Source organism: Triticum aestivum, chromosome 5A (assembly GCF_018294505.1).
Source record: "Triticum aestivum cultivar Chinese Spring chromosome 5A, IWGSC CS RefSeq v2.1, whole genome shotgun sequence".
NCBI classification, from domain to species: Eukaryota; Viridiplantae; Streptophyta; class Magnoliopsida; order Poales; family Poaceae; genus Triticum; species Triticum aestivum.
Window position 1 is genome coordinate 86,901,271 of NC_057806.1, and position 16,081 is coordinate 86,917,351.

The 16,081-nt window shown below is 47.3% G+C and overlaps 1 long non-coding RNA gene and 1 pseudogene across 5 annotated transcripts; one reads left to right on the top strand and one right to left on the bottom strand.

Moving 5' to 3' along the window:
• Positions 1 to 3,918: 3,918 nt before the first annotated feature.
• LOC123106640 (DEAD-box ATP-dependent RNA helicase 21-like) lies at positions 3,919 to 5,609 on the bottom strand (annotated as a pseudogene).
• Positions 5,610 to 6,797: 1,188 nt separating this feature from the next.
• LOC123102431 (uncharacterized) lies at positions 6,798 to 13,800 on the top strand. Of its 5 annotated transcripts, none has more exons than XR_006448953.1 (7): positions 6,798 to 7,580; positions 8,060 to 8,124; positions 8,235 to 9,790; positions 11,834 to 11,895; positions 11,985 to 12,052; positions 12,437 to 12,601; positions 13,416 to 13,800. It is a non-coding gene; the product is annotated as an uncharacterized lncRNA (long non-coding RNA). The 5 variants fall into 5 exon arrangements; XR_006448951.1 differs by having other exon boundaries at positions 6,798 to 7,227; positions 7,344 to 8,124; XR_006448949.1 differs by having other exon boundaries at positions 6,798 to 8,124.
• The last annotated feature ends 2,281 nt before the right edge of the window (positions 13,801 to 16,081 follow it).

The following is a 16,081-nucleotide window of genomic DNA, read 5'->3' on the forward strand; positions in this document are numbered from 1 at the left end:
GAAGTAGGCCATGGGCGAGTAACCCTTTAAAGTCCAATTAATAGTGCCTCTTTGCTTCCAACACATTTCCTCCTGACGGTGCATACCTAAAAGAGCCTCTTCAAGACCATAATGGGTCTGCCATTCGGCCGCGGAGAGGCCTAAATTATCCGCATGGGCATCAAGCACCTCAATTTGAGCAGCCAGCCTAGCTTTGTCCCGCCTTGACTCAGCATAGTGATTTTTAGACCAGCCTCTAAGGAATCTCCGAAAGAAATAGGAGCATTGATGCCAGTCGTCCATCGGGCCAAAAGATCGGCGATTAGAAGACAGAAAAACCGAAATCTTTCGCGCAATCAGGTCAGCGAAACCCTCCACTTGGAGCCACAAAGCATCGAACTGAAACCTCGGGAGGGCAACCGAGCGAGCACCATCGTCAAGAATCAAGGGGGAGTGATCAGAACCCACTATAGCTAGTGCTCTGAGGCTGACACGGGGAAACAATGAGTCCCACCTAGGACACAAGAAAACCCGATCAAGGACATAACGTATGGGAGAGGCTTGGCGATTCGTCTAGGTGAAACAGGCCCCAACCCTAGGCATTTCACAAATAGTCGTGTCCCTAATGAAAGCATTGAAGGCATCAGCCAGAGGCCAAGAGAAATTAGAGGAGCTCTTGTCCGAAGGGTATCGCATCAGATTAAAATCGCCTCCAATCAAGAGTAGCAGCTGACAGGACTCAATTTTGTTACTAAGTTCATCCAAAAAGATATAAGACAACGAATGGTCAGCCGGACCGTAAACCACCATGATTTCAAGTAAAGAATTAAGGGATATATGAAAGACCACCATGCTAGCCCAAAAAATGCCATGCTCAAAAGTGACAAAATCAAAAACATCTTTTTTGGTGCCAAGAAGAATACCACCCGAGTGGCCATCCGGGGCCACAGAATTCCAGTTGAATCTATCCATCCCAGCAACGGCCGAGAGCTAACTAGGGGAGAAGGAGGGTTTGAGAGTCTCGACAAGGCCAATAAAATCAACATTTTCAGACCGAACCAAGTCTTTAAGCTGGTCCTTGCGCCCCCTAGCGCCGAAACCTCTGATGTTCCAGAATAGGGCCTTCATCTGAAGGAAAGGTTTTTAATTCTAAGACTTGACCTGCTCGGAGCCTTGCAGGATTTAGCACGTTTCCCAACCCCGCGATTGGAGACAGCCGGGGGAGCCTGACTCCTATCATCTCCTGCCTCATCCCCACCGGCCACAACCAGTGGGGCACTCGGACCCACCCCAGCCTCCTTGGCTTTTGCAATGTCTGCCTGAGCTAATTCATTCGCCCTAATAACTCCAAGTAAAGAAGAGCGAGAGCCCAAACTAGCGTCTAAGCAGATGCCCACATCATCTAAAATACTAAGCAAATGTTCATCAGATTGAGACGGAAGCACTAAACGAACCGGAGAATGCACAACGGGGCAAGAGGAGGAGGGAACTGGGCGCGAACCTGAAGGAGGCAGATCCCGAGCCACAGCGCGCCGAGCAGCCCGATTAGCCACCCGCTCCCTGCAGTTGGAGACGCGGCCACTCTTACGAGCCGTGGAAGCGGGCGACCGCACTGGAACAGGGCGAGCACGGCAGGGAGACGCCTCAATAGAGGACGGACCCGAGGCCGTGCCCAAGTCAGCATCAAGCCTGCGGCAGAGCCCAGTCGCAGACTGCCTTGAATCACCAGAAGCTCTGCTCTTAGCGGAGTATTTCTTGACCGACTTCTTCTTCTTCTTCTTGGAGGCAGAGGGGCCAGCCGGGGGCAGATCTTCGATGCCAGAGAGGGAAGGAGAGGCAGGGCGGGCAGGAAGATTTGAGCACACCGCCGAGAATGGAGTGCCTTTGGCCCCAAGAGAAGCATCCCCTCCAACCAAGTCCGGCAGCGAGTCATTGGCCCCCCGACCGACCGGAGCATTCTCCTTCAACATATCCTGGTCTTCAGGGGAGAGCCCGTCCCACTCCGACTAGGTAAAGCGCTGATCAGTGCCATGCGTAGAATCGTCCGGGCAACCATCCCCATCCTTGCTCTGGTCATCATTGCCAGATGCCGGGCGGGGGAGGATGTGGGGGCGATGCCGGACCCGAAGCACCCTCCACCCGAACCCTGAGCCGAAAGCCACCAGCCGAAGGGAAGACGTCAATGGAACCACGAATACACAGGGGGTCAACACACCAAACCCGCTGACGGACCGGCCCGAGGATAGCCAAAGAATCTTGATCGACCTCAATAGGCTTGCCGATGAGAACCCCGAAGGCCATCAGAAACGCCGTGGTACGCACTGAAGGAGGCACATCTTCAACTAGAACCCATACATCAGACAGGGAGGAGATAGCCTTGGACCCATTAGAAGCAGCCTTGACCGAAACAACCAATTGGTTCAGAGGTAGCGTGAAGCTAGAACAAGAGGAAATCATGCGGAGACTTGCTTTGGAAGGGAAGGTCACAGCAAACTCGAAATCTAAAAGCTGACGGATTTGCCAATCCCACCCTCCCTCATCCCACATTTGGAGCTCATCAAGAAGGACCTGAGGTGTAAAGCATTTGGACTGGACAGAGATGATACCGACGTTGGATAGCGCAAGGATAGGAGCTGCAGCAGGGACCTCCCTATCTAAAGCGAAAAATGAGCACCCAGGAAGACCAAGGCCATAGTGAACGAAGGCGGGAGGTTTGGAACGATTCTGACAGTCCACCGTGAGATGGCCATCTTCCCTACAGATGAGGCAGAAGGGGGGGGGGGTTCGCACCGGGATTGAAAGTGACCAGGACGGTGACACGCGAAGCAGGTGAGAGTGGGGTTGGCAACCTGAGATTGAGGAGGAATGCAACCAGGACCACGAGGGGGAGGAGGGAGGATACCATCACCAGCCGTGCCAGGCCCAGATCCAACGCCCCGCCCACCGAGAGAGCCAACGGGGCGACGGGCCGGAGCCCCGGACGCACCACGCGGAACGAAACAAGACGGCCCCCGCCAACCACCGCCGGAGCCCGCACCGACCCGCCACCCAGGGACGCAACACCATGTGGGGGAGGCGACGGGACCGGCCCTGACGAGCCAGCCCGACTCCCCGCAGCCGCCACCTCCCACGGGTCGGCAGCAGCCGAAGGAGCACCATGCAAGGGCAGCGGGAGATCCACCGGCCCAGATCCGGAGGCGCGCGGGGACGAACCGGCCGCCGCCGCAGCCGACCCCGCCTCCGGAGCGAGCGACGCCTGGAGCTCAGCGCGCAGCGTCGCCTCATACTCCAGATCAGTTGCCGCCTCGCCAGATCCGTCGCGCCCCCGCTTCTGGCCGGAGATAGCCTCGCTGGAGGACCCGCGCGACCGGTCCATCGCGACCACCGCCGCGAAGGAACGAGAGAGGGGAGGAGGGGGAGCAGATCGAACGAAGGAGCGAATGGGGAAGCGACGCCAACAAAGATCAGATGAGGAGGCAGGAAACCCTAGAAATGGGGGAACCGAACCCTTCCGGATCCATATATACGCAGACTGAGCCAGGCCCGGTTCGACATACGGCACCAAGGGAGGCTGGGCCTGGGCCAACCGCGGCCCAGAGTCTAGGGAAGGGAGGGGGAAAAGTAGACACACAAGCCAAGGCCGGAGCCGGCCCAGGCCCACCAGGCCCATCATACGGCACAAGGGCCCGCGTCTCCAACGCAGGCACCACCACCCGCCCCAGCGCCAGATCTAGGGCAGGCGCCGGCGCCGCCGCCGACGGAGAGGCCGGGGCCGCGCCCCCCGAAGACGAGCCGGCAAGGAGGGATCCCGGAGAGGAGGACGGAGACACCCCCCCCCCCCCGGCCCCACCAGAGCCCAGCGACGCCCGAGCCGGAGACCAGGCCGCAGCACGACGACGCCCACGGGAAACGCGGCGCCAGCCATCCGCCTCCACTACGGGCCCGACGATCCGACCCCGCCCGCCAGGAGCGAATTTTTGCCGACGGCCCGACGCCGAAGCCACGGGGAGGCCGCCCGCAGGCACCGGACGAGGAGGGGAAGTGGGCGCCTCAGAGTCCGACCCAGAGCCATCAGAATCCAGCGCCCAAAACCTGTTGGCTCGGGGGGAGCGCGGAGGACAGAGCGAGTTATGTAGTCCTGTAAATCCTCCTCTCATCAAGTACCTCGTCCTCATTCTCAGGTTTCAGGTTACTCGAAGGCATCGCGTCAAGGACAGCAGCGACCTGTGGCTCAAAACCCATGTCGATCATCCTATCAGCCTCGTCAAGCACAACATAGTTGCACTGGTTGAGCACAGCATACCTGCTCTCCAAGCAATCAAGAAGCCGACCAGGTGTTGCAATTACAATCTCACAGCCCTGCTTGAGCTTTAAAGCCTGCCCCTCAATCTGCTGACCACCAACAACTGACACGACCCTAATGCCTAGATGATTGGCAAATTTGACAGCCTCCTCCTCAATCTGTTGAGCAAGCTCGCGAGTAGGTGCCAGGACAACAGCATAAGGGCCATTTTCATCCTTTATGGGCGGCAGGTGTGCAATATAAGACATCATGGGAAGCACAAAAGCTGCAGTCTTGCCGGAACCTGTCTCAGCAATGCCAATGACATCACGCTGGCTTAAACCAAGTGGAATGGCAGCCATCTGGATTGGTGATGGTTTCCGGTATCCAGCCCTTTCAACAGCAAGAAGCAGCTCAGAGCCAAGCTTGCTCTCGCTCCAGCTCCGCATCGGCCGAGGCACGCGAGACCCCTTGTAAGAGATACTGAAGTCTTCGCGGAAAATGCGCCAATCCCGCTCGGTCATCTCCGCGAGCGACTTCTCAGACCAGTGCCTGTCAACACGCATGTCAAAGGTGTCATACGAATCAGCTGCAGCAGCATTCTTCTTGTCCACCAAATCATCGTCCTCCACGCGATCCTCGGCACCTGTTCTGTGCCGCAGCTCTGCACGGATCTTCTTCTCGAGCTGGGCTGCCGCCTTCTTGTGCTCGCGGCGGTCCATACCAGCAACGAATCCCCGGCCGAAGAGGGGCCGGGCCTCGTGCGGCGACTGGTAGAGCGTGTTCATGTCGCGGCTTGTGTCCTCCGTGTTCTCCCAGTCGAACGAGCGGAACTTCTCCGACGGCTTGATGACCTGCTTCTTGGGCTTCTTACACCCCAGGTACTGCTCCTTGATCGCCTCCAGCTCCTTCTCGCGCTCCCGCTCCGCCATCCTCTCCAGCCGATCTTTCTCCCTGTTCCGGTCCCCGCGCTCCCCGTCTCGGTCCTGCTCCCGCTCCCTGTGGCGGTCGCGGCCGGGGCCTCGCTCCCTGATCCCCTCCCTACCCCTCTCCCGGCAGGAAGAGTCATATCGGTCGCGGTGGAGGTCGTGGCAGCGGCCTCTGTCCCGATCCCGATCGGAAGAGTCGCGATAGGCAGAGTCACACAGAGAAGGTTGGAGCTGGACGAGGGAGTAGGCGGCGGCCGAAAAGGGGTCTGAGGGAGGGAGTAGAACAGATCTGCTGCAGAGTGTCGCCGGTCGGCGACGGCGGGCGCCTGGCGGCGCTCCCGCTCCGCCTTGGTGACGAAGACGGGCTTCGCAGTCTCCAACCAGCTAGCAGAGCGCTTCATGGCTGTGGATTCAGCAGGGCCTGGCGACAGCCTTTATTATGTGCGGATCGGTCGGTTCCGTCACCGACTATACTCGGTTTGGGCCGTGTTAGGTCTGGAAACGGGCTAGACCCAAATAGCTGCTTTTTTTCGGAAAACATTTCGTCATCAACCAAAGGTAAATATTTTCTGATACAGGAAAAAGCATAGAAAACATAATTTACAAATTTCCATGCTCTCATTTATAAAAATGCCATGCTATACTTTATAAAATTGCCTTCCTCTAATTCATAATTTTGCCATGATATATTCAATAAGTGCCATGGTATCTACAAAAATTAAATTGTCGTGCTCTAATTTATAAAAAACAGGAATTGTCCAATGGCAACTATGACAGGAAAAATATATCTAGATCGTGGCAAAAATTATAAACATTAGGGTGATTCGCAAGGCGGACTAAGACAAAAACTAGTTTCTCTACAAACCATGGCAAAAAAATGTAGTGTGGCAAATTCTGCGTTGCAAGAAAATATTGTGCTTGTGAGAAGTTGAAAAATTGCCATGGCAATAAATCTGAGAGTATACCGAAGCATAACTTATTGTGGTATGTTCTATACATTTGCCATGGTTTGATCTTTTTTTGAAATGCTGTCATGAAAGAGAAACATAAAAAATGTAAATTTGCCATGTGTCTGATACAAACATGATCCTAGAAGCTACCATGTTTTGGTAACCAAAAATTCTAAAAACTTCACATGTGAACATTGCAAAAATGTGTAACTTTGCTATGAATATATAAATTTGCCATGTGACATGCGGAAAAAATCATAGCATTTTCATGTGGACATTATGCACATTTATAATTTTGCAATGTTTTAAAAAAAGGTTTGTAAATCTGCTATGACAATCGAGAAATAAGATATCCAGTCACTCCCGGGCGTCCTCAGTGGTTTGGATTCCTGACCGTTGGATCTGGCTGCTTGATGCGATCTGGGCCATTGGATCAAGCCGCTGGAGAGTCTCGTCCGTCGGATCGGAGAGGGGCGACTGTAGCAATGAACAGTTTCACCCCGCTGTAAAGATCTCGTGCCACCGCGCGTAATTCCTGTCCCCTGCCGAGGGCATTTTCGTAATTTCACTATGGGGGTATAAAAGCCCAGTGCCCATAGGTTTTCTCCCCAATCATCTTCCTCCCTCTTCCTGTTCACGGAGGAGCCGCCCCCGCCCCGCCCCTTCCCCTTCCATAGCTCGCGCTCTTCCTCTCTTCCCCGCCCCCTCACTCCGCCGGCCGCCGGCCCGTCGACTCCTTCGCCTCCAGGGAGCGCTGCCGAGGCGGCCGCGTTGCTTTGGGTCGCGCGCCGCCGCGCCCCCTTCCCTAACCCTAGCTCCATCACCTGCCCGACCCGCCGCAGCCTGCGCCACCTCCTACATCGAGCCCCGCTGTCCGCGTCCCCGCGGCATCGCCATCTTCATCCGCGTGCACTTGGCGATGGCGCCACCCACTGCCGGCCCTTGGACCGTGCTGCTCGAGCGCGGCGCCGGCTCTCGATCCGTCTGGAGACGGAGATGGAGACGTCGCAGCGGAGCAGAAGTAGACGCTCGATGCGGCGCTCCCCCGTCCCTCTTCCTCCTGCACCAGCTGCATGCGCTCGATTCGGTGCTCTCCCGTCACTCCTCCTCCTCCATCGCCGGGAGGGGCGTGGCCCTCTACTTGCGCCGCTGCTCCAGGTTCTCTCTCTCTCTCTCTCTCTGACTATTGCGATGGAACTGCAGGAGACGAACGAGTTGGGCTCGGACGTTGCTGGCCGCCTGTTTGGTCTGCAAGAGGATGCTCCCCTCTCCCTCTGTAATTAACAGGCAATGTACCATCTTTCTCTCTCAGATATGATGCATCCATCATTTGGGTAATGATTTTTTCCATGAGCTTACTGCTTCTATGTCCTAATCAGATATTAGATTACCGTATGGCCCTCAGTTGCCCCTAAAACCTCAACTACTGATGTTGCTGAGGTTACAGCCATAACCCTCTTGCTTTGGACAGAACTTATAATTTCTTTTGCATAAGTGTGCCAAGTGCTGAACTGATTCACGTGGCTGGTTGTTATTGGGCATTTGTGTGGTTTAAATATTTCAGTATCAGTGCAAGATCATCTATCTATTTGAGTATTTATCTTGGTACATGAACATATTCATATCAATATAGCACATGAATACTTGACATGGCTATCTATTTTAGTCTTGCATTGATATTTTGAGAATGGAAGTGGCCTGAAAGCCACTTGACTGAATTGCCATCTCTTGCAAAGTGGCAGTGCCATGATAATTAGATGCCTGCAGGGGATCTTCTTTTCATTGAAACATTTACCTATGATATTGAGCATAGTTCTTTTTTCTTGAATTTCGCTGCCATGTATGTGTTACTTGGAAATTTAGCCATCGAGCATGTGCTTGGGCATGGTTTAACATTGCAGAATAATTGTTTGATGTAGTTGGGGTTCTCTTTTTTGTGCGAAGTGCAGACTGAGATGGTTTCTTGTGCAAAGTGCTGCTACCGGTAATTTCTACTTCTTGTTCTTTTCAGTCAGTAGTTACTTATTTAGTGACATTATCAAAATCAACTTCAGTTTTGTTATTTGATTGCCTCCGGTTTTTTCTTGCATGTAGGTCAACAATCCAATTTTGGTATTTGATTTCCACCATTCTATTCTTACAGGCCAGTAATATGAATTTGTTATTTGATTGATTTGTGGTGGCTGGCAATTATTTTTGCTTCAGCTCACTAAGAATCTCCCCCCCCCCTAATCAAATATATGCTATTTTCCTCCATTTTGTTCCCATCTGATATCCAGTAGATGTGAATTTTATTCCTTGTCCGTGAAAAGCTACAATTTTTTTACTGGCACTACTTTACTATCCTCCAAGGTGTGCTTCCATTTAAATTCTGCAGGTCCTTTCAATCATTCATGTTGCCTCTTGATATGTTTTACCGGAAGGGAAATGCATCAATAAGCTTTCTGTGTTTTTTTATTTATTTCTTGAGTTCATGCATTCCTTAGGTTACGCCATGTTAATAAAAGCCCATTATGTGATCAGGTATTCATACTTGGACCATATGACAATCCTGCCATAGCCAGTGCAGCCTGATGACTGTGTAGTTGCTAGGTGCAGAGGGTGTTGCTAATAAATGGCCATTACTTGATTAGGTGTTAATGCTCTACTCAAATTGCATTGATATTGATCTTAAGATGTCAAGCATTTTCATTAACTAGTCTTCCTCGACTAAAATATCACGGTCTTTCTCTACTGGTCACTCGCAACGGATGTTATGTTTCTTTTTTTGAAGTATATTTGGATGTCTGAAGTTTTTTTTCCTGAATTATGGCTATCCTTTATAGTAGTAATTCTAATTTGAGTCGATATATCGGTGTTCCGTACCATCCTAAAAATGCGTCTCTGGTGACAGTCATAGTTCTTAATTTTCATTGGATTCCTATATGGTTTCTGAATATTTGATGTTCTGAATATTAAGGAATTACTTAATTTCTAAAATATGTGCATATCGTGTTATCATAATTGAGGGAATCAATTGGCACAATTTTAGTGTGTACGTATAGTTGATTCATATTCAAAATGTCATTCTATGTAACCATGGGGTTTAGTTTTGCATCATGCTTGCCTCTGTAGTTTTGCTTGCTTAATGGTCCTACTCCATTGAGTGTTGCTCTTTTACCAAGAGTTAATTTTCCTTTGAAAGTATAAAATTTCAAGCTTCAGATGTGGTTTATTATGTTCTGATTGGTCCTACTTTCATACGATAGAATGCTGATAATTAATTTTTCATGCCGATAGATGTTGCCCCACCATTCCAAACGAAATGTGTAACCAGGCCACCGCTAGGTATGTTCTTTTTTCAGGTTGGGTAAAAAAGCACTCGACACGAGTCTACCGAGGGCGTCGCCGGCATAGACACGGTAGACTCGAGTGCATTGCCAGAAGTCTGCAGGAGGTGCAGCAGAGAGGTCCTAGCGACCACGACGGCACATCCGCGGCTGGTCCACCTTGGGCTGCTTCTCCACCACCAAGCGCTTGCCCCGCGTGTGCTTCTTTTCTCCCAGGAATGGACCGTAGCCATGGAGAGCGGCCAGAGGAGCAAGGACGGTCAGCCCCTGCCTCCTCTCCTGCACGGCTGCACGTGATGGGGATTACGAGCGACGTACGTGGTGAGCTACCCGCCTGCCCCTCCTACCCCCTAAATCTACATGTACATCCCCTGATTGACTGAAACTGGTTTGGATGTTTAGTTTCCTTTTTATGATTCATTAAGTCACTTTTTGATTCAAGCAAACTCAAGTTACTCTACATGAAGCAGTGAGTGATAAATTTTCAACAGAAAATATCACTTATATACTTACTACGTAGTTGAACATATCAAATTACATGTCACTAGTGATGTGAAGTTAATCTTTCTTGAAGAGACCATCGGGAAAAGAATCTCTTGCCAGTGTTTGTGGATCCATCATTCATGGATTTTTCCAACTACTCAATAGCCTGATTCCTACATCTCAAGGATTTATTTTTGTTAGTATAAACTAGCTAGCTGTTGGGCTTTTTTGGCATGCATCTTGCGTTTTACACGGATGATGAAAAAGGAATTGTAAAACTTGTTGCTTTTTCTTAGTATATATATATATAGGAGTAGGATTTTCTACAAGTGCTTGCCACAGAACTAGTTAAGGGTTTCAACGGTGCAAAAGTTCTCAAAAATTCTGAAAAAAATACTGAACCAACACACCTATAATATAACATGATCCAACGGAGGGATTAAAAAAATACGACTGTATGTGTCCTGGACAAAAAAACAAATAGTTCAGTATATATTTATGTCGCAGTGAGCTGAAATGCTTATTATTTTTGTCGAGGACACATAGATGCATATTTTGACAATCCCTCTGTTGGATCATCTTATTACATTAGAGAGATGCTCCCATATTTATTTCATATTTTTTGATAACTTTTGAACCGTTAGAAGTTTAGGAAAATTTAACTAGTTCTGTGGCAAGCTATGGTAGACACAGTTTTACCTATATATATATATATATATATATATATATATATATATATATATATATATATATATATAGGCTTGCTAAACTATGGCTGCGCGCATTCTACCTTATCCTACGCTCCGGCCACTTCAACCGAGCCAACCTACGCGACTAATTAGGCCGACGCGCTAACCAGGTGGAAGGGCGCGGGCGACGTGGGAAAAGATTGATCGTAACGCTTACGACCAAAACTGTTGGCGGCGCTTTGCTGGCCTTCTCTCAGAAAAAAAAAATAGTAACACGTTACCGTTGCCATACTTTAGTTAACAGTCATCCCTCGCACGCCTACACCATCGAAACATCGTAAAAGTGACCCAGCCTAAGTGTTAATTCCTAGCTTTTCAGTAGTAACGATTTACCATCAGGCAATGATTAGGGATGCAACCTTCATATCTACCTGCCGGTAAATAACCTAGGTCCATTACTATCTACACTTAATCTATTACTGACAATGTTTAGGAATGAAATCATGATGGCTTAGAGCCGCCGGTAAAAACCTAGGTCCATTACTATCTACACTTAATCTATTACTGGCAATGTTTACAAATGAAATCATGATGTCTTAGAGCCGGTAAAAAACATAGGTCCATTACCATCTATACTTATTTTATTACGGGCAATGAATACTGACGCAAGATCTCGCGTAGCGGAGCAACACATGGTAATATAACTAAACATGTTACTTTATTTTGCACATGCCGTTACCCACCAAATCTGCCTTCTCATCGACCGGCGCACCCGCCTGTGATTAGTAGCAGCAGCCTGCGTAGCGGAGAAACACATGGTAACAGAAATAAAGCGTGTTACTTTATTTTGCATATACAGTTACCCTCAAAATTTGGCCTTCTGAGCGACCCGCGTGCCCCGCGCACCCGCGTGCGCGTGATTAGGAGCAGCGGCCGGCGCGTAGATTAACTCAAAATGCGCGCACGCTCACTATAGCGCAGCCGTATATATATATATATATATATATATATATATATATATATATATATATATATATATATATATAGTCGTTCAATGGATTTTCAAGAAATCGGACCAAGTTGATGATCAGTTTCATACTAATTCATACTTTGATGCATGGTATGTGTGGTAGTCGTCCAAGATTCATGCCATATCTAGCTTCAACTAACTGAAAACATCCTTGTTTCACAGATTTTGCAAGTACAGGTGATAAAGATTCATGATTTGGCTGCGCGCATGCTTGCTGGCTGGAGGTACTTGCAGCTATAAAGAATCATGATTTGGCACTTACTAAAATCCCACGTCTACATTTTTTATGATCGACGTTGCGCTATAACTGTAGGAGTTTGATTCATTACTTGATGGCCTCAAAATGGATACAAGATCTGTTGGAATCAAGAAGGCGTTAAGGTAGCCCACTTGATCTACTTTAGCTCCATGCTTTATTAATGGCCAGCTTACTTACTTTGATATATAACACTTATGTTGATTGACATCAACTCCACGATTCAACTAGCATAGTGATGTGAAATATTCATGCAGTGTGTCGAAACTGTTCCAAAAAATCAAATAAATGGACCTGCGTCGAAAGGGTAGCGCTGCTACTTACTTGGTTAAGTCAAACATTAATGTCGACGCACATGTCAAAACTGTAGGGTTGCAATTTATATTTTGTTGGAAGATGGGAGACTTTATTTTTTTTTTCTACACAAGGGCTATCAAGGCTGCTGTGTACTGTGCCACCTGTACTTTTCCTCATTCAAAGAGATTGAACCTGATGCATTTCTATGCAAGGGAATTTAAATTATGTCTGATCTGTACCGGGACGACGCCGACAGTAAAAGGAACTAAGGAAGGGTTCTTGAGGTCTGCTCCTTCTCCACCGGTAGAGAGGAGCCTCCTTCTCATGATTCGCCTGTCTGCCCCGGCCCTCCCCGGCTAGAGGTGACGCCATGGAAGGTCCCTTACCCCTCTCCCTCCTCTCTTCTGTTTCCTCTTTGTTATAGGCACAGTTAATTTTTTTTCTTTCCCTCTTTCCGATTTAAACATGAGCATGCCCGTGCTCTCTTTTTGGTTGTGGTAGTTGTCATATCATGTTGCAGTTTTAGTTACATTTTTTGGTCCCATGTATATCCAAATCGAAAAACACTTGTGGTTTGGTACAGTTATATTGCAAGTCGAAAAATATTATATGTGTTAACATCGGATGATCCCAAGTTGAAATTCAGTTTGTATTATTCAATATGCATTCTAACAAGCATGTTCTGTTTGGCATCATACTATCATTCAACTTAAAAGATGCTTAACCTGTTAACCCAATTTAAAATCTCAGGGAGACACTTATTTTGAGACGGAGGGAGTACTTTGTATTGAATCATATCTATATTGTGCTTGCCCCTAAATTGTTGCTTTACACTGAACCACTATTACTATATTATGCATTGATCTGAGTTTTGGCGCTTCCTACTGAAAATCAAGTTTTTAATGGAGATTATGCCCTTATGTGAGTCTCCAGGCCTTGCTGAGTATTTTTTATTGTTGTGAAGGCATCATCATAGATGATTGTAGTTACATTGCCTCCTTTACACTTACATCCACCATTAATCATGTAAGCACTCCTTTTTTACACATAAAATTAAGTGAATGTTGTACTTTCAAACCAATTAGCACGTTTCAGTTTGATAAATATTGTGCATTGATCCTGCACTTTTTGACAAATTTATGTTCATGACATCTCCAGTTTACTCCTGTTTTCATTCTTTGTGCTTCTCAGGTCTGGCGGCTCCATGGATACATGGAAGCCGCCATCATTTTGTCGGACAGCCGCCATCATTTTGTCAGACTAAGTGTGGAGTTACTTGTGCAAGTTCCACCATCAACAAACACAAAGTTCTGCATGCTATCATCGCAAGTAAAGCAGTCAGTCTGTTAGGGAGAAAACAAAGGCTTGTGTGCTCATTAGTTTTTTTTTGTTCTATCATGTGGTCTCCTTATCTATCTGTAACATGTGACCTGTGCAACTGCAAAAATTTTAGACAATAAAATTCTGTGTAACACATGTTCTTATACATTTTGCCTATAGAGACTGTGCATAGTTATTCCCTTTTTTGTTGCCTTGTGTAATATATATTGTAAACAAATTGTCGTGACCTACTGAACCTTGCACTTTTGCTGTAACATACTGAACCATTACACTATTGCATTTCATCTTATAAACGTATGAAATAAAAAACGTCGCATACCAGGTTGGATGTGGCTGGGCAGGTGGGGTGCGGCAAGCCGCACTTCCTGTCTAGTTAACTATACGTGGGCTGCCGCATCTCCTAGTCTTGGGCGATTCCTCTAAAGAAAATCTAGTCGGATCCTGTTGAGAGCGTGAGTCCTGAAAGCTCTTCTGTTTCCGGCCTCCCTACTCCATTTCCCTAAAAGAAAGCTCCCTTCTCAAACAAAACACGGGCAAACATGTTGGTTAGAGCATTACTAGTAGAGCCCTCAAACCCTCAAATCCCTAAAAATAACTGCATTTTTACAGTTTTTGTCGAAAAAAAGCCGTAGACTAGAACCCCTTAATCCTTAAACCCTCAAATTTTTTTAAAGGTCCAACCCTTAAACCCTCTCCCAATCCTCAAAAGTAAGGGTTGGGGAGCAAAACCTACCCCAACCCTCATTTGGCGGTTATACTCGCGCAGGAGGGAAAAATCCTGCCAACTCCCGCGTCCACGCCCGCGACCGCCGCTGCTAGTCGCCCCCGTCGCCGGCGGCCGCCCCGTCGACCTCCCGCGCGCAACGACAACGTCGTTTCATGGGGAATATTCCGTTATAAGGGTTGGGTTTGAGGGTTCTAATCTTTGCCCCTGTTTTTCAACCCGTAAAAGTGCACAAAAAGATCATTTTTGGACCCTTAAAACGCTAGTGAGGGTTTGAGGGTTTGAGGGTTCTACTAGTAATGCTCTTACCTTTTTTATCGCTCCTCCGACCCGGTCCGGTTTTTATGGGTGCATTGGAGCTTGGTGGGTCCCACACGGCACATGGGCGTAGGTCTAGCTAACTGTTGCATGGGCCCACCATCCAAGCTCTAATGGGCCTTCCTTCCATCGATGGTTGATCCTTTCGCATGGAGCTCACTGGTCACCTATATTTACCTTTTATTACATTAGTGTATATTACCATCACGTGAAGACAACACAGAAAAAAAGAGCCGTAAAAACCGTCAATTCCAGCAGTTTTAATCCAATTTGACAAGAATTTGGCTAAACATTACGAGTGAGGTGGTTGTAAAAGTTGATACATTTTGGACGTATCACTTGTTCATCTAGAGGAAAGAAATCAGAAAATTCGTCATTCATGATTAATTTTTCAAAATTCCATTGAGAAGTACCTTCATCTGGCTGTACTGTAACAAAATTAATATTATAAGTTTCTTATTTGAAATCGTTGTGAGTTGGTTATGGAGTAGATGAATTGTATCTTTCTTTATCTCCATATCCTCTGGGAGTTTATCTCTTTGGCCTTACTCTCTCTGCATTGTTTATGATGTAGCGTACACGAAAAAGGTTCGCATTGATGTTGATGAGGTGGTTCCATTTCCTGATTGATTCCAACTTTCGTCAACCATAAACCTCCAATGTGATGATCGATTTTTAAAAGAGCCCTGCTTCGATACAACCCCCCTCCTCCCTCCACGAAATGTACAAAGGGCGATATGGAGCTTTGGCAAATCATATCCACTCGTATGTATGATGGGTCTCCCGTTGTAACGTACACGTCGTACGTTCGCGTAGTAGAGTCAAATAGACGACGCCACACACAGAAGGCTGCCCGATTGGGCCGACCAATTGTCGCACGTGAAAACATGAAAAACATTCACCGAAGAAGAAATGGTAGTGCGAGGGATCAAACCTTGTAACTCCCGCTCCTGACCGCTCCTCGCTAGGCATATGAGCTGATAAGCTTGAGTGCCTAACTAGGAAACACGGACAACAAGAACTATCCCTCAGCAACCGGTTTACGGTAGCGAACCATTCTTTTTTTCTGCCTTTTTCTTATTTCTTTTCAAAAAACCATTCCTTTTTTATTTCTCAAAAAAGGCTCGCAATAATAATAATTTTTTAAATAAAACAATTAGTCTTTTAAATTTTTTCCTACACTACAAATATATGCATTTAAAAAAAACAACAACAGAAATTTAAATAAAATGCGTGCGTCTTTTAAAATTGCTCAGAATGTCAACACACAAACTTTTTTAAAAAAGAGCGAAAAAAATTGATCATGAATATTTATTGAATTTTTCCAACATTTTTCAAAAGCAATAACAAATTTTGAAATTAAAAAATACGAAAAATATTGAAACCAATAGTTTTAGTTCCCCAAACATTTTTTGTATTTCTGCTGAATTTTTTGAAAACGGGGACATTTTTTAAATTCTAAACGAATTGTGAA